The sequence below is a fragment of the Pelodiscus sinensis genome, chromosome 12 (genome assembly GCF_049634645.1).
Source record: "Pelodiscus sinensis isolate JC-2024 chromosome 12, ASM4963464v1, whole genome shotgun sequence".
Lineage (NCBI taxonomy): Eukaryota > Metazoa > Chordata > Testudines > Trionychidae > Pelodiscus > Pelodiscus sinensis.
Window position 1 is genome coordinate 39654449 of NC_134722.1, and position 24964 is coordinate 39679412.

The following is a 24964-nucleotide window of genomic DNA, read 5'->3' on the forward strand; positions in this document are numbered from 1 at the left end:
AGAAGAACATGGAGAGATTGGCCCCTCTCTGGACTCCAGGCGGCTGGGGGGCTGGGTGCAGGAAGCTCTCCACACACATTGCACCATGGACCTCTGGGTCTCAGCCCTGGCCAGCGCACAGTGTCTGTGGGGCTGCCTGGTGGTTGCAGCTTCCGCGGGCCAGGGCGGGTCCCGGTCGGGGTGCTGGAGCCGTGTGCGATTTGCGGCCGTCAGGCCCCTGACCCTGGGACACGGCCTGGCTCTCACGGGCTTCCCCGCCCCGCGTGTCCTTACCAGGAGAGGGGCAATGTCCGCTCAGCCGCCATCTCACTGCTGGGCACCATGCTGGGCGGGGTGAAGGGCCCGGACAGACCCCGCGTGCGGCAGGAACTCACCCGCTGCCTGCTCCCGCTGCTGCTCCACCTGGCAGACGAGGAGCAGAGAGTGATCCTGGTAAGTGCCCCCTCGGTATGTCCCGGAGAGCAAAGTGCCAGAGTCCCCCGGGCCCCACCCCTCTCCAGAGCCCCTGCCCAGCCAGGGCCATTGGGGACGTGCAGGGAGGCCTGAGGGGGTCCCTTGGCTCTGACTCTCTGGGATCCCGGAGCCCCGGCGCTGCCGTCTCTGCGCAGAAGGGCCAAGCTGTGGAGATCCCATCTAGCTCTCGCCAGCCAATGCTCCGCTCCCACCCGAGCAGCGTCCCCTGCAGAAGAAGGGGCAGGAGGCTCCCCAGGCAGGGAGAGCAGGAGCCCAAGGGGCAGGGAGGAGGGGACGCGCCCCAGACGCTCCCTCTCTCAGCGAGGCCCCTCTTGCTCTCCCCTCGTGCTGCAGAGCTGCAAAGTGACGCTCTTCCGCTGCGCCGTGTTCCTCGGCTGGGCCCATCTCAAGTGTCTCTTCTGCAGCCTGGCCTGGGATGGCTCCTCGCGCCTCTTGCCCGGCGTCGGGAAGTGCCTGGTAGGTGAATTCTGTGGGCCCGGGGAGCGGTGACCGGGGAGCTCAGGGAGACCTTTCTACCCCCACCCCGAGTGCCCAGGGGGATTCTCCCCCGCTCGTCACGCAGGGAGCAGAGGCAGCCCCCCCAGAGGGGCTCGGCCTTTCCTCAGTTGTTATCCAATCCCACCCTTTCCACTGCCCCTATCTCCCGAACTTAGCGCTGCCCCTGCCTCCTGCCCGTGGACTCCTGCCCCTCTGCCTGTGCCCAGCTTGGAAATGCTCTTCCCCAAGGGCCCGACTCCGGACATCTGGGCTCCTAATGGCTCTTGCCCTGGCTTCCCTCTGCGCTTCAGCGACCCTGGCCTGTCAGCTGTAGGTCGATCACTTTGTCTGGTCTGAGCATGTCTCCTGCTCTGCTCCTAGATGAAGAATTACAAGAAGAACTTCCCCAGGTTCCTGTTCCAGGCCTTAGAGTATCTGGAAAGCTCCCAGGCGTCCATCAGACATTCTGCAGCCCTGTTCATCGGTAAGCAAAGCAGCCCCCGGGAGCTGTTCCAGGGCTGTTAGAGTTAATAAAATCTGCACACGAACAAAAAGGGGTTTCAGGACAAGCATCAGCCAGCACCTCAGGCGCCTGCTGCAACTGCAGCTGTGAAACATGGATGGAACATAGACGAAATAGTTGAATAAAACATCAGTGCTATTGTGTTTGGGTGTGTGATTTCGTTCCTCCCGTCCCTGGCGTACTGCTGCTCGGTCTGCAGCTTGCCCAGGTAAGGAGTATCACGTGCTCTTTCCTAAATGACTAGAAGTCAAGTTGTCTAAAAGAATTGCACCCGGTGTGCCCTCTGAGACGGCGTGAAATGCTGCTCCGAGCTCTCAATGAACATTACGGGGGAGGGAGAGCTCAGTGCTTCGAGCATTGTCTTACTGAACCCAGGGTTATGAGTCAGTCTTTGAGGGGACCGTTTAGGAATCTGGGGCAAATCTGTCAGGGATGGTGCTTGGTCCTGCTGCGAGGGCAGGGGGCCGAACCTGATGGCGTCTCAAGGTCCCTTTGAATTCCAAAGTTCTCTGTTTTACTGCTCAGATTTGCACTCTTGTTTGAAGAAATATGGGAACGATTAAAAAATTCAATGGCGATTAATCGCAGGCTTAACCGTGTGCACCTCCCCTTTGAGTTCAATCTCCTTCCCCAATCGGCCTTTCAGTGATTCCTGGGGTCGGATGCTTTCTCCATTGTGTTTTGCATCACACTGAAGGACTATCTTGAATTTCCCAAGGGCTGTCTTACGGGAATGGCTGACTCTTTAGTAATTTGCAGGGATGACACTGAAACAGTGTGAGCTCCATTCTATTCCTTGTCTGTGTAGGAGAAACCATCCACCATTACTGTGACCTGTTGTCAAAAAGAGTGACTGCAGCTGGTGTCACCCGCCTGTGTGAAGGTAAGGAAATACCTCTGGGCGTTTGGGCATCTGTGGGCAGTATGAGGCCTGAACACAGATGTCACAGTGTCCCTCTGGGTCTGAGGACAGTGCTGAAGGGAGAAGAGTGGTCTTGCTGGTAGGACATAAGAATGGGAGTCGGGAGCTTTGAGCCACCAGGAGCTACTCTGTGCCTCACCTTCCCCATCCGTGAAATGGGGGTAAGAACAGAAAGGCACTCAAGGACAGCTGGCCAGAATGGAAAAGGACCCTCCCTATGACGAGGCATTAGTAGGAGGAGAAGGATTCTTACCCTGTGTCAGAAAAGTTTGCATTGTCTCCTCCCCAAGGACCTTCACCCAGAGATTGATTCTTAGCTCCTACGGTATCCTGCAAGGCCCCCTGGGAACTCCTTTCCCTGCCACCTCTGGAGCACTGAAGGCGGCACAAATGCACAAAGGGTTCAGTAGAAGTGAGGAGCCTAAACCCTTTCTGCGGATCGGCACCTGAATGGCAGAGTCACGGTTGTTGTCGTGTTCCCGAGGCAAAGGCCATTGGGAAGCAGAGGTTTTCCAGGCATCAGTTACAGCAGCTCTGTGGGGTTTCCAACCTGTTTCCTCTTTGTTTCAGCTTTTCAGCAACAGCCTTTAAAATCGGACAGGGACACGTGGCTCATCCTGAAGGAACATCGGCAATGGCTGCAGAAGCTTGCGAACCGCGTGTTGGGTGCTTCTTACGACTTGGGAGCGGCACCAACACAGAAGGACTCTTCCTCCTGCCACGGTAGGTACCACAGACGGGAGCAGCTCTTTGGAGCAGGGAGGCAGGTTCCATGGGGCGAGAGGGGCCGTGAGGGGTGGCAGGAGCGACGCGGCGTCCCGGAGTCACCGGGGGCCACTCGCGTGGGGGCTGGAGCTGAGGGAAATTGTTCCTACCACGGCCCTGCCCCAAACGACCCCCTCCCCCGTCTTTGGGTTCCATGCGCGATGGCCCAGCCCCCCAGCCACAGCTTCTCCATGGTATCCCCTCCGTCAGCAGCGCATGGAGAGAGGGGGATTCTCCAGGACTCCCTTCGGCCATCGCCAGCCCCAGGGGAGCAGCGGCCGGGGGAGGGGCTGGGCTCTCTCAGGGATGCCGGCTCTCAGGGAAATGGCAAAGGGGGAGGAAGGGGAACCTGCCCTGGTCCAGATTCTCCCCCTTGAAAATTGTGTCCTTCTCATCTGTGCTCCTGCCCTGTCTCCTCTGACAGACACCGGCTGAGCCCACCGCTCCCCGGCCTGGCCGGGAGACCAAGCAGCTGGGACACCACAAGGATCCGGAAGGGGCAGAGCTGCACGTGACGGGGAATCAGCCGCGACCGGGACCAGGAGCCGTTCAACCCACAGGCCAGAGGACGCCAAGCCCCTCCCCGGCCCTGCAGCACGTCCACAAGAACTGAGGATCCGCTCCTGGCCCAGAGACTTGCAGCTGTCGTGGACTTTTGCTTGTTCCCCAACATTTGTCCTGCCCGACACCCCAGGACATGGCTTGTGAGTCACCATCAGACCCACCCATCTCCGGGCCCTTCCCACCGGCCTCTGCCCATCTGGGTGGGTCTCTCTCGTCGTCCATCTGCCTTCCCACAAAGACCAGCGTGGGACCACTCTCCTGGGGGGCACTGGGACTGCGCGTGTTCTGGGGTGCGCGGTGGGGAGGGGTTGGGGTTGCGCGCGTTCTGGGGACCGCAGTGGGGGAGGGGTTGGGGTTGCGCGCGTTCTGGGGTCCGTGGTGGGGGAGGGGTTGGGGTTGCGTGTTCTGGGGTCCGCCGTGGGGGAGGGGTTGGGGCTGCCCAGCATTCTGGGACTGGGGTGGGAAGCTGAGGCTGCCCGGCTGCTCTGGGGCTTGCGGGGATGCCAGGGCACCGGGCGGCCTGAGGGCTGGTGTGGGAGGGTAGAAATCTGGGGCTGGGCAGCCACCAGTGTGGGGAGGAGAGGGCAGGGCAGGGCAGGGCAGGGCAGGGCAGGGCAGGGGCAGCAGCCTGGTGGGCTTGGGGGGGCGGAGCCTTAGGAAGAAGGGGCGGGGCTGAGGTTTGCCTTCCCTCGTCAGCCGTTCGCCCGCTGCCCATGCCTCCCACTGCTCTCTGCCAGTCGGGTAGAGGCCCTGGAGAGAGGGGACGTGCCCAGGCACAGAAGTGCTGTGGTCAGGTGCCCCGGCCACAAGAGACTCCTCTGACCCTCCAAGAAACCGCACAGAGCCCTCTGCCAACTGGGGCGGGTTTCACCCCTCCCCCATCTCAGAAGGCCACGTGGGGAATTCTTGGAGGGGTCTTGGACCCTCTTGTGGTTTTATCCCCGTGGATCTGCCTCGGGAATGGATTTCACCGATTGGTGACGGGTGCGGGGCAGGGACCCATCTGGAAGTGGGTCAGGGGACCCCTCTGAGGACTCCTCTCCCGCCCTCCACCAGTCACTGTGGCCCCTGCCCGTAGGACCAGCGAGGGAGGGGACTGCACCACATGGGGGAAGTGCCGCGGTCTGGGGCCCTGCCCGCAAGAGGGTACTGTAACCCCTCCAAGGAGTCTCTCCACCGTCCCCTCCCTACCAGTGAGGGTCACCCCCTCCCCCCCGCCTCAGGCCAGCTCAGAAGGGAAACGTGCACCAGTCAGAGCAGCCAGTGCCCAACAGCCTAGGCCAGAAGCCTCCATCTCTGGAGCTGAGCAGCCGGCCGGCACCATCGCCCTGGACGCCCCAGCGCAAAAGTGCGAGGAAGAGCCCGTCTCGCTCCCTGGACGTCTTTCCAGAACTCAGCGCCTGGCCCTTCGGGCTGCCCCTCTGACTGGTGCACGTTTCCCTTCCGAGCTGGTGTGGGGGAGGGGGTGACCCTCACTGGTAGGGAGGGGACGGTGGAGAGACTCCTTGGAGGGGTCACAGGACCCTCTTGCGGGGAGGGCCCCAGACCGTGGCACTTCCCCCATGTGGTGCAGTCCCCTCCCTCGCTGGTCCTACGGGCAGGGGCCACAGTGACTGGTGGAGGGGGGGAGAGGAGTCCTCAGAGGGGTCCCCTGACCCACTTCCCAATGGGACACTCTGCCCCCCGTCAGAGGGACAACTCCCAGCCTGGCTGCGTTACACCAGTCGCTGGGGACAGACCCGCAGTCACGGCGCGCTCCGCTTAGACAGGGCTGACTCCCACGCATGACGCCGCAAAGGGGTTAGGGTGGGAGCCAGTTAGGATCCAGCCCATCGGTCAAACCCACTCTCGGGGCGGCGCTACGGGGCCACGTTCCCTCTCAGGTGCGGAATGACCTTTGTTAGGTGCGGCAGGGGGCACAGGGCAGGGGCAGCGGTACTTGTTCTGGCTGGGGGCAGCGTCGGGGGCGCGGCCGGGAATGGAGGATATGCGGCGCGGGGGAATTATCTGAACTCCTGGACTAATAAATGTATCTCTGCTGTAGACCCTGCGTTGCTGTGAATTCCTCTGTCACGACAAAGATTGTGTTTGATGTTTGTTTGTCTTGTGGGGTTTGTCTTATTGCTGCCTTGTGCTGTATTGTGTTAAAACACAAATCCCGCGTTAGGCACAAACGGATTAATAGGCATTGCTGACTGTATCTGCAGAAGCTATCGTCTCAGCAGGGCAGAGGCCCAGCAATGCCAGGCACAGCAGCTCCTGCGCGACGTGGGGACGCTTCTGCCCCAGGGAGGTGGGGGGGGGGGCAGCTCTCTGCCTGGGGACCCGCCCGGCCTGTCTCCTTAGGAACCTCTCAGCAGCTGTATCCTGCCACAAGCCGTGAGCAGCCGTGAGCGTGGGCAACGCAGCCTCTGGCCATAGGACAGGCAGCTCCCTCCTGCAGCCCCTGGCCAACTCCCTCCCGGCCTGAGCCACACAAGAACCCAGGCGTCCTGGGCCAGACAGCTGACCATGCGTGTGGGGGATGGGTGGGTGGTGACATCTCCCAGCTCATGATCCCCCAGCACTTCACAGACATTTCTGAGGCCTCCCACCCTGGGCCGTGGGGACTGGAGAGCACCCAGCTCCCCCAAGGAACACCCAGTTCCCTTGCACTCTCCAGACCTCAGCTGGCCGCTGCCAGTCTCTCTCTCTAGCCCGTTTCTGGGCAGACTGCAGTCCCTCCTGGCCACTCCTCCCTGGCAAAGGGTGCGGACCTGCTACCTCTGCAACCCTGCCTTCAGGCCTTACGGCCTGGGGCTTCCCCGGCCCAAGCCCTCCTAGCCTGCCAGGTCTGCTGTCGTATCTCGGTGCTTTGTACCTCGGTACCTTCGGTGGTCTGGACTGTCAGTGTCAGCGTCGTCTGGTCAGGGTCGTCCTGGCGCGCTCCTGACAGGACCTCTACTCCATTGGTGGTGATAAACTCTCGGCTGCATGCGTAACAGTCGGTACTCCCTTTATCTAGAGTGTTAGACCCCGTGCACTTGGGTCAACACTGGAGATCTCTGAGAGGCCCCGGAAACGACAGATGCAGGCAAGGTTTGAAATCAGTCGAGCAGGTTTATTGTCAGATGCGAAGCTCTACCAGTTGGTAACACAGATCAGTACAATGTGACACCACTGGGCACTATGGCCCGCGTTGACACGGTACCAACACCGGGCAGGCCTATTGCCATATATCAGATATTAACAGCACTTAGTCAAAGTTAAGTTACTGCGCACTCTGTAAGTTTAGGCAACGACACCTGCCGTTCAGGCGCCTAGTGCGCCCCCCCCAAGGTCGGCCGGAGAGCACCCTCTGCGGTGTCCTTTTATAGACAGGTACAAACAACTTACATCATTTCTTTACGTACCAGGTTACCACCCTCTGTTGCCTAGTTACCACCCCTCACTGTATGGAAGGGGGGCTCACTTACTATCCTTCATGCTGTCAATTTTGACCCGGTCCTGAACCTAGGTCGGTCTGTGCATTAGTTTTTAGGGAGTTTTTGTACCAAGACATTTCTTATTCAGATGTTCCATTACTCCCCTTTGGCTCACAGTCTGTACCCAGTGTCTCCCTGTGTCCTTCCATGCTCGACCTAACTTACACAATCCCACAGTTATCAATAGGGCTTCTTTCTTGGCTCCTGTGTTACTGAACCAAAGTCTTGCTCACTAGATTGCAGGCCTGTTGCTGTTTCCATGTTGCAGGCCTTAGGCCTGCTGACTCCATATTACTGACCCTCAGCTTACTACATCTGCCTCTCACAGCCCCGCCCACCACGGCTGCCTCTCGCAGATCCACAGACAGACCTTCCAGGACACAGGAATCAAATCCTCACCTTACAAGAAGTGATTTTTGTTACAAAACAGGAGAGAAACATGATAAAGAGTACTTGTTTCCTTGATGTTACAGAGCAACTGAGGAAACCAAATTAAAACAGAAAAAACCCTCTGGCACAATGCTCATTTTTTCGGGAAGAATGGCTCTTGCGCGGGGGGGGGGGGGGGGGGGGGGCGTTTCACATCTACACAGCTCCTTTTTGTGTAAAAGCCTCTCGTGCAACAACTGTTGCTAATTAATTATGCAAATGAAGCGTGGCGATAGTCTACTCTGTGCTTCATTTGCACAAGCTTTTGCGGAGAAAGGTTGCGGTATGGACGTAGCCAAAGAGAGCAGGCAGGGAACCCAAATCAAATTCACATTTCAACCCTCTGTCTCGATTGGTTCTCCTGGCCCCCTGGCTGACACCTTTGCTAGGTACCTGAATTAACCCTTTAATCAGCGGGTGCTGGTCAGCACTCCTCCTGTTCATGACACCTTCCCATGGGCCCACCTCCATGTCGTAGAGCTCAGCAGTTTGGCATTGGCCCCTTTCCTCTGGTGCAGCCAGGTGAGGGGAGAGTGGTCGGTTACACTGTCAGAGCCGCCCAAATAGCTATCTAAGGGTTGGAGTATTGTGTCCAGTTCTGGGCATCACATTTCAAGAAAGATGTGGAGAAATTGGAGAGGGTCTTGAGAAGAGCAACAAGAATAATTAAAGGTCTAGAGAACATGACCTATGAGGGAAGGCTGAAAGAATTGGGTTTGTTTAGTTTAGAAAAGAGAAGATTGTGGGGGGGGGGGGGGGGGACAGGATAGCCGTTTTCAGGTATCTAAAAGGGTGTCATAAGGAGGAGAGAGAAAACTTGTTCATCTTTGCCTCTGAGGATAGAACAAGAAGCAATGGGCTTAAACTGCAGCAAGGCAGCTTTTAGTTGGACATTAGGAAAAAGTTCCTAGCTATCAGAGTGGTTAAACACTGGAATAAATTGCCCAGGGAGGTTGTGGAATCCCCATCTCTGGGAATATTTAAGAGTAGGTTAGATAAATGTCTATCAGGGATGGTTTAGACAGTATTTGGTCCTGCCATGAGGGCAGGGGACTGGACTCAATGACCTCTCGAAGTCCCTCCCAGTCCTTGTATTCTATGATACTATCATCTGGTGGCGTGTTTTCATTCATCAAAGGGCCAATTAAGGTGAATCGAACATATGACCAATTTATGAAGGGTAAATTTACAAAATAGGGGATTCAGCGGATATTAAAAAATGGTTAACGACAACCAATAAACAGTACAAGCGACGAGGAGTCCCGTGGCACCTTATAGACTAACTGAAGTGTAGGAGCATAAGCTTTCGTGGTCAAAGACTCACTTCGTCAGATGCAAACAGTACAGTAATCAATTCCCAAAAATCACAAGGAAAAGGAAAATTTCGGCTGAGTCCAATTGGCATGGTCCGTGTAATAACCAAAGTTTATAGCAGCCTTCTTGAAAGTTCCCAGACTGTCGCTCAGGAGCTCAAATCTCGCAGCTCACCGAGAGCTTTGAGAGGAGGCCTGAGAAGAGCCCTCGGAGTCCTCTTCCCTGCCGATGGTAAGTAGTTCTCAGGGTGGCTGGCGATGGTCTTCAGTGGAGTCTCCCGTAAGGCTGCAGTTGTCTTGATCAGGAGTCTGATGTCCTGTGAGGAAAACCCCGCGCACCCTGCCTCTGGGACGGACATCCCCAAACTGTCCAGCTATCGGCCTTTTATCCCGTCTCAGGCGGGAAATCCCTGCGAGGGAAACCCCTCAGAGTCTGCCCCTGCTAGGGAGACCCCGTGTGTGAACTTCTGAGGTAAAGCCAGGTCAGACTGGACAGTGTGTGTTTGTGAGAATGACAGAGAGACACACACTGAGAGTGACAGAGATTTGTGCATTGCCGAGCTCCCTCCATCCCCTGCTCTCTGTGTGGAGATAGGGCATAAGAGTAGAGGGAGGGAGGAACACCCTGACATCAGAGCCCCCCCCTTCTCCTTCCCACACCCTGCACAGCAAGCAGGAGGATACCAAGGGGGCAGCTTCAATGCAGAAGGCAGGAGCAGCATGAAAATGGGGAGAGGAGCAACTGAAGCGTTAGCCCTTGAGAGCTTCCTGGACAAACCAGCCAGGATCATCGGCCAGAGGCTCTGAGATCTGTCATTAGATCCCGATCCACTGCTCGGTGACCACTGCTCGACTATTTCTGCTGCTGCCGCTTCTTCTGTTGCTGCTCCTTCTCCTGCCCCTGCTTGTTTTCATGTTTCTTCTTCTGTTTGTGCTGCTGCTTCTTTGGCTACTTTTTCTTCTGTTGTTTCTTTTGCTGATTCTTCTTCTGCTTTTGCTCCTTTTTCCTCTGTGGCTGCTACTTACTCTGCTGTTGCCTCTTCTGCTGCTGCTTTTCTTCTGCTGCTGCTTTTCTTCTTCTTCTGGGCTGTCTACACTGCACCCCTTTTCCGGAAAGGGATGCAGATGAGACAAGTCGGAATTGCAAATGCAGCAGGGATTTAAATTTTCCTCGCTCCATTTGCATGAAAATGGCTGCTGCTTTTTTCCGGCTCGGGGCTCTGCCGGAAAAAAGCTCCAGTCTAAACAGGGATCTTTTGGAAAATAAACCCTTTTCTGAAAGGTCCCTTAGTCCTCTTAAAATCAGGAATAAGGGACCTTTCGGAAAAGGCTTTATTTTCCGAAAGATCCCTGTCTAGACTGGCGCTTTTTTCCGGCAAAGCCCCGAGCCAGAAAAAAGTGGCAGCCATGTTCATGCAAATGGAGCGAGGAAAATTTAAATCCCCGCTGCATTTGCAATTCTGACTTGTCTCAACTGCATCCCTTTTCCGGAAAAGGGGTGCAGTGTAGACACAGCCCTGCTGCTGCTTCTTCAGCTTCTCCTATTCCTGCCTCTGCTTCTGCTGTTCCTGCTGCTCTTTTCTTCTTCTGCTGCTGCTGCCTCTTTTCTTCTCTGTTTCTTCTACTGCTTCTGCAGCTGCTGCTTCTTCTCTGGCTGCTGCTGCTCCTTCTTTTTCTGTGGATACTTCTGCTGTTGCTGCTATTGTGCTACTTCTTCTTCTCCATCTGGTGTTTGTTTCCTGTTGCTACTCTGTCTGCTGCTGCTACTTCTTTTTCTGTTCCTTCTTCTGCTGCTCCTTCTGCTGCTGCTGTTGCTTCTTCTGCAGTGCTGCTGTTTCTGCTGCTTCATCTGCTTCTATGGTTCCTTCTGTGGCTGCTCCTATTTGTTTTTCTGCTTCTCCTTCTTCTGTTTGTGCTTCTGCTTCTTCTGTGGCTGCTGCTGTTTTCTTTCTTTCTTCTGCTGCTGCTGTTTCTACTTCTCTCAGGGGATGTCTACATTTGCCCCCTAGTTCGGAGTAGGGAGGCAAATGAAGTGTGGGATTTAAATATCCCGTGCTTGATTAGCACATTTGTGGCCGATCGCCATTTTAAAATGCCAGTCGCCCGATTTAACTCACCCTGTGTAGACACAGTAGTCCGATTTAAAACCCTTCCCTCGATTTAACTGTTACTCCTCATTGCACGAGGAGTAACAGTTAAATCTCGCGCTTCATTAGCAACTTGGGTATGCATCATTTGCCTCCCTCGTCCGAACTAGGGGACAAGTGTAGACACACCCCCACTCAATAAGGAGCAGCCAGAGATCATGACGCAGGGATGATCCCCAAGGCCTTATTCTGCCCCTCTAGTGGAGCAGGCGGGAAGTGGGGGGGAGGGGTGACCCACAGAAATTAGGAGCCTGCTGGAAGTCTCCAGAGAGCTGTCACCTCTGCACCTGGGAAGGGAAGGGGGAGGGGCTGGCTCCTCAGGGGCTGGGCCTGGGCGTCTTCTCTCAGGAAGCAGGGGAAGCCTTGTGCCCGGTAGGGAGCTGGCTCCATCACTGTAGCCGGCTGGGCCCTTACCCTGCTCTGCCCTGTCAGGAGGAGGGGAAGGGAACTCGGGGGCTGAGGTGGTAACAGAGCATCTCCCTCCCTCCCATTTAACACTCCATTGGCATCCACAGCAAAGTGTGGGACACTTCCGGCCCACGCAGCCTCCTCAGTACCTGCCCTGCTATCGACAGGCACATTTGCCTTCCCTCTGCCTCCTCTGCCTGTTCCAGTGCGAGAGGAAACCCCAACATCCTCTGGGAGGAGGGTCCCAACTACGGGATGGTTTCCCTCTGCTCCCATTGAATGCTCTGTTCCCTTGGGACTTTCATCCTCCTTAAGAGCACTGGGGCTCTCAGACTGGAGGTGGGACAGTATTACTGGGTCTTAGAAAGTCTCATCAACATAGCTCTCTGCCTCCCTTAGCTCCTCCAGTTCAGACACCCTGGCCTCCAAAGCACGAACTCGGTCTCTGAGGGTCAGGAGCTCCTTGCAACGGGTGCACACATACGCCACCCACCCACAGGGCAGGTAATCATACATGTTACACTTGATGCAATAAACAGGATCGCCCCCACTCTGCTGCTGGGCTTCTGTCTCCATTTTTCTAATGAATAAGTTTAAGTATAAACTGGGATTCTTTTTAAACCTCTGGAATATAGATTATTATACAAGTTACGTTTTAAAGAAGGTCAGAAGTCACTAGTGCCCTCTAACCTCCCCCTCTAAACTCCCTGTTAGCTGTTCCTGTTCACAAGCTCCCTGGGCGCTGAGTCACAGGCTTATATAGCTCTGGTAGCCCCTCCCCCTGACTGAGGCTCAGCCAATTAACAGAGGCTTCTAGATTTCAAACCTTTTAGAAGCTCCTTCAAACAAACAAACAAACAAACAAACCAAACAGACAAACACAAGCTCAGCACACAGCAAATAACTCCCCCCCACACAGACACACACTCCAGACAGCCACTTACCACAAGGGACCCACTTTTACTCCTCTTTTACCTGGAGAACTCCCTCTCCAAACTCCCTGTTAGCTGTTCCTGTTCGCAAGCTGAACAGGACTTCACTTTGATGTGTAAAAGGGAAGTCAAATCCCCCGGAGCCATTGATTCCCCTATGAGGGGCACGTACAATATACATACATTGCTAATGCTTAGATATATTTGCTATTTGTATAGGAGTAAGACATGACAAAGGTGAAGGCCTGTCACAGGTAATAACTTATAATAAGGAGACGAGGGGAAGTGAAACCAGTCTTCTGTTAAGTGGAGATATGGATAGATTCCACATCCTTTAAACTTGTGACCGGCTCAAGCAGGAAAGGAAAAAGGGAAGTATGGCTCGCCCATTGTTCAGCAAAAGTGAATGAATGTAATACAGCTGTAACCGCAAAGTCAGCAAGTAGGCACTGTATTTAACCTCATTTGGAAAATTAACCTGACCTATAGGAATGCTAAACATCAAAAATGAAGTAACCTATCATGTTAAGGCACCTAAACCAGGAAGGATGTTAACCCTATAAGAACCCCTGCATATGAGATGTTGGGGGTCGGCTCTGCTTTGAACATTGAGTTCCTTAGCCGTACCTTGGTTGCAACCAATAAACTTGAGTTGGACCCAGCCTGAAAGTGTGACTCTCTTCTTGGGGTAAATCAGACTAGCCTCCAAGGGGACGAAACTAGCAATTTATGCAACAACTTGACTGCGTACTGAAATGTTTCTCTGTTTGTCAAGTAGCTTGCTAATGTTTTCAGTGCCAAAATCATCCCTGATTTCATGTGGGGGAAGTGAGGCAAAGAAAAAAGCTGCCCATTCATTTAGTTCATTCTCTGGAAACCTCTTACTCAGAGGCTCACACAACAGGGAGATGAAACGTAGAATAGGTTCACTGCTGAACTGGTCATCGGTTGTGGTTGATTTGATTTGATTTTTCACGCTGTTTCTCCAAGATCCTGCCCTCTCATCCTACGGCTCTGGGCCCTTGCTAACTGCACAGCCTCACGCGTTGTCAAAGACCCTTTCTGGGAGCATTTAGTCAGTTCTGCTAATTCATGTGAGACCTCATTTAATACAGCTGCAGTGACGTGGCAATTAGTGTCATGGAACTTAGTCAGGCAGCACTTTGCTATTGGGTCATTATTTTTTGAGATTTCCTGTTCAAAATAGTTAAGAAGGGGCTCCTAATTACACAGCAAAGCACTTCCAGCAAAATGTCTAGGTTGCCACGTCACTTCAGTTGGAGGTTTCAATGATACAGTCTCATTTTCTGTGACATTTGCTATTTCCTCAAATTGTCCTCTTCGGACTGAGGATCTGCAAAAGATTCTATAAACCGTCTTCAAAAGGGTCTCTCCTGTCTTCAGCACTGGCACTTGGTTCCACACATCAGCTAAACCCAGGTCTTCTCCATGGGCCAGGCAGTGTTGTGCTGTTAAATGTGGGATGCTCTGCTTGAGTTGTCTGGCAACACCATTGTTTTTCCCCAGCACGACTGAAGCACCATCTGAAGTGAACATCACTGTTTTCATCAGATCCCGCTTATTCAGGGTGTCAAAGGCTTTGAGAGCAGCTGTAACAGCTTGTGCATTCCAAGCAGATAACTGAATCGTTCCACCAAACACAGTCTTCTGCCTTGCACATGCTGCAGCTCTCAACTTGAAGTCAATGACAAGCAAGTTGGTGACAGAAATACCTGTGCTCTCATCAGTAATAAGTGTATGGTAGGAAGACAGGCTAATAGCTGACTTGATTTCTGCACAGACAACACTGATGATTGACTCCAAAACCGCAAAAGCAGAGTTTTTCTATGCCAGCTTGTACATACTGGTGCTTTTGCTTGATGAATCCTCTTCACGTTGTCCAAGGGCTTCCCCCTTCCCACTTGTGGCCTGCGGAGACGTGGCTGCATATTCTAGTCTGAGTCCAAATTTAGCAGGTCAAGCCCACATCAGCACTGTACTGGAATATGTCTCCTGCTCACAACACTCCTGTTAATGCATTCCAGAAGCATGTTTGCTTTTCTTCCCCAACAGCATCACACTGTTTAGCTTCTGATCCAGTATGACCCCCTAGATCCCTTTCTGCAGTGCTCCTTCCTAGACAGTCGCTTCCCATTCTGTATGTATGAAACTGAGTGTTCCTTTCAAAGTGGAGCACTTTGCATTTGTCCTTATCAAACTTCATCCTGTTTACCTCAGACCAGTTCTCTAGGTTATCCAGATCATTCTGAATTCTGATTCTGTCATCCAAAGCACTTGCAACCCCTCCCAGCTTGGTATAATGTGCAAACATAATACGCGTACTCTCTATGCCATTATCTAAATTGATGATGAAGATATTGAACAGAATTGGTCCCAAAACAGACCCCTGAAGAACCTCACTTGTTATACCCTTCCAGTATGACAAGTGAACCATTAGTAATTACTTTCTGAGAACAGTTATCCAGCCAGTTTTGCACCCACTTACGTTGTATTTCTTCTTTTTGGTAGTTGCCCCATCTAGGTTGTATTTCCCTAGTTTATTGATAAGCAGGTCATGCGATACCGTATCAAATGCCCACCTCCTTCCCATACTGCATTGCCTAGTGCAGTAGTCTGCGAGCTTAATTTGTTTGTGAACACAGAGGCAAAATAAGCATTGAGTACTTCAGCTTTCTCCACATCATCTGTCACTAGTTTACCTCCCTCATTCAGTAAGGGCCCCACACCCTCTCTGATAACCCTCTTAATGCTAATATGCCTGGAGGAACCTTTCTTACCCATCACATCCCTTGCTAGCTGCAAACCAGTTGTGCTTTTGAATTCCTGACTGCTCCCCTGCATTCCTGATCCTATCATTCCAGAGCAAGCTCTACCCTTCTCTATCAATATTCCAATCACGTGTATTATCCCACCAAGTCTCTGTGATACAGACTGTGTCATAGTTGTGTTTATTTACTAGCACTTCAAGTTCTTCCTGCCTATTCCCCGCCGTCCTTGCATTTGTACACAGGCATCTAAGGGTATGTCTACACTACAGCACTAATTCGAACTAACTTAGTTAATTAGTTAATTCGAACTAAGCTAATTCGAACTAATGCATCCAGACTAAAAAACTAGTTCGAATTAGTGTTTTGCTAATTCGAACTAGCATGTCCACACAGAGTGGACCTTGAACTGAGGTTAAGGATGGCCGGAAGCAGTGCCGGCAGGGCATCAGATGAGGACTTAGAGCGTGGAGCTGCTGTCTCAGGCTAGCCGAGGGCTGTGCTTAAAGGGACCCGACCCCCACCCCGGACATACAATTCTCATGGTTCCCTGCTTGCAAAGCAGTCCTGGCTTGGATCCCTGGAGTACCCACACTGGGCACATCACAGCACTCGGCCATCAGCCTGGCTGCACTTGCCGCAGGCTGCCATCTGGGGAGGGGGGCAATTGGGGGCTGCAGGAGAGGTTCCACCCCCAGAAGCCCGCAGAGCCAGCCCAGTCCTCCCCCTCGGGGGCTCATACCCCATTCCTCCCTCACCTCCTTCCGCTTATCCCTCCCTAGCCCCCCTTCCTGATGTACAAAATAAAGGACACGATTGTTCAAAAAGGGAATCTCTCTTTATTGAACAAAACTGGGAGAGACTGGGAAATGGAGGTGGGAGAGGGGAAGAGAGAGCGTGGGAGAGGGGAGGGCAACTACAATGATGAGGGCTTTGGAACAGGTCCCACATGAAGAGAGGCTAAAGAAACTGGGACTTTTCAGCTTAGAAAAGAGGAGATGGAGGGGGGATATGATAGAGGTCTATAAAAGCATGAGTGGGGTGGAGAGGGTGCATACAGAAAAGTTCTTCATTAGTTCCCATAATAGAAGGACTAGAGGACACCAAAGGAAATGAATGGGTAGCAGACTTCAAACTAATAACAGAAAGTTCTTCTTCACAAAGCAAATAGTCAACCTGTGGAACTCCTTGCTGCAGGAGGAGGCTGTGAAGGTTAGAACTAGAACAGAGTTTAAAGAGAAGAGAGATCAATTCATGGAGGTTGGGTCCATGGAGTGGTATTAGCCAGGGGGTAGGAGTGGTGTCCCTGCCCAAAGTTTGTGGAAGGCTGGAGAGGGATGGCACGAGACAAATGGCTTGGTCATTGTCTTTGGTCCATCCCCTCCAGGGTCCCTAGGGTTGGCCGCTGTCGGCAGACAGGCTACTGGGCTAGATGGACCTTTGGTCTGACCCAGGATGGCCATTGTAAACTCAGGGCTCAGGGTCAGGGGTCTCAGTGGACCACCTTGATTTTCATGCACACCTGCTCCTGGGTGGCCAGGCTGGCAGCTCTCCTGTCCTAGACGGACACTTTCCTGTGCCTAGTGCGGAGGTCGTGGAAGAGGTCCACGATGTCTGCACTGGACCAGGCGGGTGCCCACCTCTTGCAGTCCTGGGCAAGCTCCCAGGAGCCGCCAGTCCGGTCCCGGGAAGAGGGGGAGGGCTGGGGGGCATCGGGTGGCTGGCTCGAGCCGTGCCAGGTGCAGGGTCTGCTGGCTGGGTGCTGGCAGGCTTGCACCTGGCACGGGCACCGTAGCCAGCCCGTGCCCCTTTAAGGGGTCCGGGGCCAGGAGGGGGGCAGTAGAGTTTCCCTGGTGTTGGCCAGAGTGGCCACCAGGGAAACCTGGGGAGGGCTAGCCTCCCACTAGTTCGAATTAAGGGTCTACACACCCCTTAATTCGAACTAGCTAGTTCGAACTAGGCTTAATCCTCGTAAAATGTGGTTTACCTAGTTCGAACTAAGCGCTTTGCTAATTCGAATTAAGTTTGATCTAGCGGAGTGCTTGTGTAGCGCCTATCAAAGTTAATTCGAACTAACGTCCATTAGTTTGAATTAACTTTGTAGTGTAGACATACCCAAAGATACAGATTTGATTTTGCCCCCCAGTTCTGCTTTGTCCCTCCTTTACCTCTGCTATCGCAACCCATGGCCCCTCCCATTTCCGACCCATCTTCCAGGTCTCCATGTTCTTCACTTGCCTATGAGCTTTGGTCACCTGCCACCGTCAAACCTAGTTTAAGGCCCTTTTCACTAGTTTAGCCAGTCTGTGCCCAAATACTCTTTTCCCCTTCCTCCAAAGGTGAACCCGTCCCTGCTTAGCAGTCCTCCTTCTTGGAACAGCATCCTGTGGTCAAGGAAGCCAAAGCCCTCCTGGCAACACCATCTTCGCAGCAGGCATTCCCCTCCATGATGCACCTCTCTCTGCCTGGGCCCCGACCTTTAACAGGAAGGACTGAACAGAACACCACCGGCTCTACAAACTCCTTCACCCATACTCCCAGAGCCCGGTAGTCACTCTTGGTCTGCTCAAGGTCACACCTTGCAGTATCATTAGTGCCCACATGGATGAGTAGCATGGGGTAGTAGTCAGAGGGGTGGATATTCCTTGACAATGCCTCTGTAATGTCTCAGATACGGGCCCCTGGCAGGCCGCACCTCCCGAGATGACTTGGCAGGGTGACAGATGGGTGCCTCCATCCCCCTCAGAAAGGAGTCTCCAACCACTGAGGAAGATTTCACAAAGCAAAACTGATTCCAAAATGATCAGTCTCTGAGGCCCAGTGAGAGTCAGAACTCCTCAAGAAAAAGCTACAATACATCTGGTTTCACTGAATAATTGCTGTCTGCTGTCGTAGCTTCTAAAAGATGGTGAACTACCTGGATTTCATCCACTGTAGCCTAGTCCATCACAGCTAGAATCCAAACTAATTCCAGTTAGATAGGCAAGTTTCTTCTGGCTCTTTGTCATACACAGTTTACAGAGTAGTAATGTTAACCCAGTTAACCCATGTGGCCCTGACTCAGGAGCAGCTTGGCAGCCACCATGTGATCCTGGCCCCAACACCAGCCCTGGGGACAGCAGAGAGCTGCCCAGATCAGCACCCACTCCCCCACCAAACCCAGCACCACCAACAGCTTCCTTGCCACCGGTAGGATGGCGAGTGCAGGCTAGGTCTACACTACAGAGTTTTTGCTCAAAAACGGCCGTCCACATCTCAAGTGCTTTTTTGCGCAAGTAAAACCAAAGAACAGAGGGGTTTTCCCGGTGAAGGTATTCCTCAGTCTACGAGGAATAATTCCTTTTTGAAAAACACTTTTTCACAAAAAGGTGTATGTGGACAGGCAAAAGGGGTTTTTTGCACAAGAAAAGAGAAGAGGAAAAAGCACAGGTGCCCTGGTGGCCATTCTAGCCATAGTAATCACTGCTCACTTCAAGAAAGCATCCAGGCAGTCTGGACGCTCTCTTTCGCAAAAGTGCATCCCTTTTTTGATGCACTTTTGCAGTGTGGATGCTCTCTTGTTTAAGAAGTTTTTGCAGATGAAAAGCTTCTTGTGCAAGAAGGCTGTAGTCTACACTTAGCTTTAAGAGAAAATGTAGGATGAACTTCAGCCACTTCTATAACAGCATTTCTGTAGAAAATCCCCTTTTTATAAACAAACAATCAGACCTCAGACAAAGCCTCTCCTATCATATGAACAGCAACCTTCTCATTAGCACTTTAAGCCAACTTTAGGGTCATCGGCTCCCTCAGTCCCAGGCTGTAAAGCCAGAAGGGACAGCCCTGCTCCCCGAGTTTCACCTCCTTCACAACACAGGCCTGAGATATTCCTCACAACAGTTCCTGTGTCACTCCCGGCCCCATGTGTCTTCACCTTTGCCTGGGTTCTATGGACAAGCTCTGGCTCTTACAGGAGCGGATGGTTTCAAGAGACCGCTCTTGTGTGTGAATCCTGGGCAGACTATTCCCCTGCCTTTCCGGAAGGACAGAAAAACCCATTGGCTCCTTCTTTTTATTCTAGGCTGCATTTCTTCTTGCGAAGACTCACCTCAAGGGAGCACAGACACAGCCAGGTGCTCAGGGTGGTGGTCCAACCTGCAGCAGCCGAGGCATGCTCCGGCCTCAGCCAGCAGGAGCAGGCCTTGCCAGAGGAGCCCAAGAAAACCAGAGGCTCTTGAAAGCTCCTATCGGGCATTAGAAGACTCTGTCTGTAGCCAGTGTGGCAGCTCCATGGCAGAGGCTGATGAGGAGACAACAGCTTCCTCACCCACAAGCTAGTTTTACTAGCTAGGAGCTTACAAATTAGAAAGGGAAAGAAGCTGCAGTATTAGATACGCCAGAGCACAACACATCTTCAGAGAAAGGGAACAGAGCCAAGAGCCCAGACACTGCTGCATGCAGAGAGAAAGGAAATGGAGTGGAGAGCCCAGAAGCCCAACAGAACACATCTACGCACACTGTGGGCTAGCAAACACCTACGCTGAACAGTGGAGTGTCTGACTGGGACATGCTTGGGAATCTCTTCTTTTCTGGTCTCAATAAACCTATTGTGACTAACACGTCTCATGCCCTGTTCTCATCCTGCTAGTGTTCCCTCCTTCCAGGCCATTGGACAAGATAGTTTCCAGTGTGGGAGCTTAAAGAGGTCATGGACTATAGGCATTGGGTAGGTGTTTGAGGATATATTAAGGATCTTTAAGATTCATAAACTGTCAGTCTGGAATGTAACCCTTTGCTTTCCAGAACCAGAGCGATTATTCCCACAAGCCCAAAATGAAAAAATCAGACCAGGGAGCCTGAGAAACATGCTGCAGTCAGCACCAGCCAGTGACCTATTGGCAGCAAGGGCAAATGAGAAGGAAGCGGAGGGATCCACTCCACCAAGAATATCAAAGCGTAATGTCTATGAAAAGTTATAAGGAGCTGAGATTAGAAACTGACAAGATCTCAGTAGTAGGCTGGAATTCTGGTTTCAGTCACCCCTGTGTAAATCCGCCTCCCCCGCCACACGGATACTCCTCACGTCAGTGTTTTTAAGATCAGATTCTGATCAGTCACACCACAGTAAATCCCTGGTTATACAGGAGACGTGACCCTGGATTCACAAGGGTGTCAATGAGCAGGCTTTGAACCTAAAAATCCACATGCTCTGTCAGCACCAATTATATAGCCCCATCCATGCATAAGTTCTTATATAGCCAAGTCCTCTGATCTGAGAGCGCCAGAGAAGGTCCGCCACTCTGAGCAGGTGTAGTGCCATTGTGCTGGATGGGGAGAAGATGTGGTAAAATCATTCCAATGGCGGCGTTTGTCCCCACTTGCTATGTATTGGTGCTCCATGGGCAAGGATAGAGGTGGTGGATGCTGAGCACCAGAGATCTGCCACATTGGACAGGGGGATGCAGCTACTCTGGGGTCTCTGGGTACAAATAACTGATAGCAAAATCAATACCACTCTCCAGAAAACCCACTGACTGCTACACTTACCTACATGCCTCCACCTTCCATCCAGCACACACCATTCCATCCATTGTCTATAGTCAAGCCCTTAGATACAATCACATCTGCTCCAACCCCACTGACAGACCAAAAACTTTAAGATCTCTACCAAGCATTCGTAAAACTCAATTACCCACCGGTGGAATAGAAAAATTGAAAGGGCCAGACATACTTTCAGAAACCATCTACTTCAAGATAGGCCCAAGAAAAGCTAGTTAAACTCCAACACATCAACCACCTACAACCTACACTGGAACAGGATACTACACTCCGAGAGGCCCTGGGTGACAGACCTATACTCTCTAATAGAAAACCCCCTAACCTTAGGAAGATACTTACTAACAACCACAAGGCACAGCACATCAATACTAACTCTGGAACTTTCCCTTGTGACAAACCCCATTGCCAACTTTGTCCACATATCTACTCTGGTGACACCATCACTGGACCTAACTATGTCAGTTATACGATCAAGGACTCATATTCCTGTTCATCCAGCAATGTGACTTATGCCATCATGTGTCAGCAGTGTCCCTCTGCAATGTATATTGACAGACTGCTCAGTCACTTTGCCAAAGAATCAATGCCCACAAATCTGACATCTTCCAAGAGAAAATCCTATTCGTCTACATTTCAGTCTACCTGGGCATTCCCTTAGAGACCTGAAAACATGCATCTTACTTCAGAAAGACTTTAACACTAGATTACAGAGAGAAACTTCAGAACCTTCCCTCTCCCCCGCCCCACCTTTTGTTCTACAATCTGATTTATTAGTTTATAATGTGCTCACCCTCTTCATTGTATTCCTTTGTTATATATGGTCACGCCAATTCTCTTTCAGAATAGGATTTGGAGAAGTGGGTCTGGCCCACGAAAGCTCACCACCTAATAACTATCTTGTTAGTCTTTAAAGTATTATATATTTTTCCTTTTGTTTTACCATGCTACCACAGTGCATTTGCTAGACCTGTGCCTTAGGGAAAAGAATTGACCCATAGTGGTTCAAAAGTGACTTTGATTCCATTTCGCTTCCTGTACAAGTCAGTCACACTTTGTTTGGCTCCAGTAACCCTATGTCAAATATTTACTAGGCTCTCATCAGAATCAATATTACAGCTGGGCAAACCTCTCCATGCAAACCCTGTTTTTCACTTGCTTACAAGTTGTATGAAACATCCCGGGTTCAGCCAGGCATAGGAACAAGCCTCTATTGCCGTCTGCCTCTTGTCTACACTTTTGCAGCTTCCTCAACAACGGCTGGTCTGAGTCCCATGCTGGCCACAATCTCCTGTCCCTCAGGATACTGATGCCCCCTCTATGGCCTCCTTGAGACCCCATCATTGAGATTCCCATCTAGATGTAGAGGCTGAAGAAGATGGACAATTACAGGGCTCTCCACTAATCTCCCCTTTCCAGACTCCAGCATATAGTACGCTCAAGGCTCCAGCTGACTTCTCAATTGTACACAGATCTACATCCAATGTATACCCATCCCCAGACAGAACCTGAAAAGGCCAGGTGCCAGGAGAGCTATTTCAGAGTCATCACCTGTGTGTTTCAAACCTCTGACTTCCTCTGCATCCCTTTGTACCTCTAGCAGTAACCATAATCGCAACACAGTTCTGCAAGAGCCTCTCTCGCTATCTTCTCTTTCTTTTTGTAATCTCTGTAGTTTATTACAGAATGTTAGTCTAATGCATACAGAATCATTTCATGATATAAAACAAAGTTACTTGTTTCCAACAGAGTATATGCTCAGTGCTGTATAATATCCAAAAATAAACTGATAGCTCTTTAACTTGGGGATTCTTTACAAAATAGATATCCTGTGGATCATTGGCTTTTAAATTTAAAACAGTTTTGATGCTGTAATGCAAGCCCCAAACACTAGGTAGAGCAGCTAGCAGAGAAATATTCTGTTCAAAATAGCAGGTTGAAATGAACATGTTGCACTGTGGTGGAAAGAGAACAGCAAAAGATTTTTAGCATTTTAAGTTTTTCCACGAATCTGTTAGTTTTGCTTTATTCTACTTTACTATTGTTAAATTAGCACTCAACAAAAGAGGGAGAAAAGTAAAGTAAATTGTATTTCCCCATGATTTCAAAGTAACAAATTTCAAAAATTAACATTTGTTTTCAAACTTCAAGAGGAGGAAAACTTCAATGAAAATGGCATTTTTCAATCAGCTGAGAATAAATACAATATATTTATTCTCTATCTCAGATTGTTTAATTTGCAGATTACTGTGCAAATTACTAAATTTCTAATTATGCTACACAACTAAAAACATTAGCGCTAAGTGTGGCTGCTTCATATACCCTGTTTCTTGTTCCTTACATTAGTGTAATCTTTTTTTGTCCTAGGACTCATGAATTAGAAAAAAAAAATCAGCTGGTGAAAAACCCTCAGAGATTAAGGGTTTCTGCAAAAGAAATGAATAGACATTCTTCCAAAAGACTTAGAAATTATCTTGGATGAATCAGTCTCCCAATCCATTTTCATAGAAGAGGAATACGATTTCTTGGATAAAACAGAGGACCCCCCCCAAGAGGAAACACTGTTGATTCTGATACAGGAAGTTTTAATTCCAGTGCGTGAACAAGGCATCCAAATAGATGATGACAGCATGGAATGTCAGATTGCAAGCAACTGCATTAAAGAAATTGCCTCAGAGAAAGAAATGCTAAAGCTCTTCAGGGATTTATGGAAAATCCTGGCTAATGTGGAAAAAGAACTGTGTCGAATGAGAGGTCAGGGAAGATATCCCTGCTGAGAAATATAAATCTCAGCTGAAAGATAAGATTTTGCAATTACACAGACAGAATAAATGTGATCTTATTAATGATTTGACTAGACTCAAAGGTTGTACAACATCTACTTCCATTAGAGAAACACTATTTCCTGAAATGGATCAAATTTCAGCTGGCTCACACTGATAGAAGGAATTGTTCTGAACCTACAGGCTGAATACAAAGAGAAATGCAAGTCTCTCAGATTAGTTCTGCCACTTCTTTACAGGTTGAGCATTCCATGTGAAAGTTGGGGAAGTCCCAGGAGGCTGTGCACCCCATGGTTAAAGGCTGCAATACCCTAAAAAGTGGAAGGCAACTCACCCACCTCTCAGGCATCGCAATTGACCTCATGCTAAAAGAGCTTCCTGTTCACCTGATGAACGGACATGTCTGCAACCTCCCACTGCAATGGGTGACCGACATTCTGAACTCTGGGCCAAGCTGAGGGGAAGGACCAAAATGCTGGTTGTGATGATGCTGGGAGTGCAGAGCACTGGGAAATCCACCTTCCTGAATGCCACATTCCAGTGGCAGTTTGCAGTGAGTAGCGGCTGAGGTACGCAGGGAGCCTTCATGTTGCTCCTTCAAGCTAGAGCAATCTTAGAAAAGGAACAGGGCTGTGATTTCATCCTGGTGATGGACACAAAGTATGAAAGCCCCTGAACAGGCCAAGGTGGAAGAGAGTTATCAACATGACAACGAGTTGGCTATCCTGGTGACTGGACTGAACAACAGAACCATTGTTAACATGGTCATGGAGAATGCCACTGAAATGAAAGATTTTGAAAGCTGTGCTCCATGGATTTCTCAGAAAGCAAAGAGCGGGGCATAAATCCCACTGCTAATTTGCGCATCAGAACGTCAGTGATGTTTCCGCATGTGAACAAAACACGAGACACAGGAAACGCCTCCAGGAGCTACTGGATTAAGTGATCAAAACTGCAGCAAAGATGAAAAATCTAAATGAGAAAATAAACTTTTCTGATATCATGGAGGATGATCTGGAAAAAACACAGTTGGTACAAGTGTTGCCAGACTGCAATTAAGAATCTCTCTCTCCTGATGAATAGAAGCTAACAATGTGAAATGCAACAGAGACTACTGTGTGGACAACAGAAAATTCTGGAGCTCTTACAATTTTCCCTGTACTATTCTACCAGATTCAGATTTGCTGCCCCACTTTCCAAATATTGTTGTATCAGAAGTGCAAAGAGCCTGAAGAAAAAACTGGAAAGTTGCTCACTCATTTAAGAAATGTAAGGAAGCCACTCACATTAAAGAGGATCGCCACCGCAATATAGCCAATATTCAAGATGACAACATGAAAGTAATTGGAAGGACAGTGGACATGTTTTTCGAAGAAGACTGGAGAAAAGAAAGTAAACTGGAAAACCATGAATTGGATATGCAATTTGAAATAATTTGGAAA

At 50.8% G+C, this 24964-nt stretch overlaps 1 pseudogene; it reads left to right on the forward strand.

Moving 5' to 3' along the window:
* Positions 1 to 9021: 9021 nt before the first annotated feature.
* On the forward strand, positions 9022 to 24612 carry LOC142831179 (up-regulator of cell proliferation-like; annotated as a pseudogene).
* Positions 24613 to 24964: the final 352 nt, after the last annotated feature.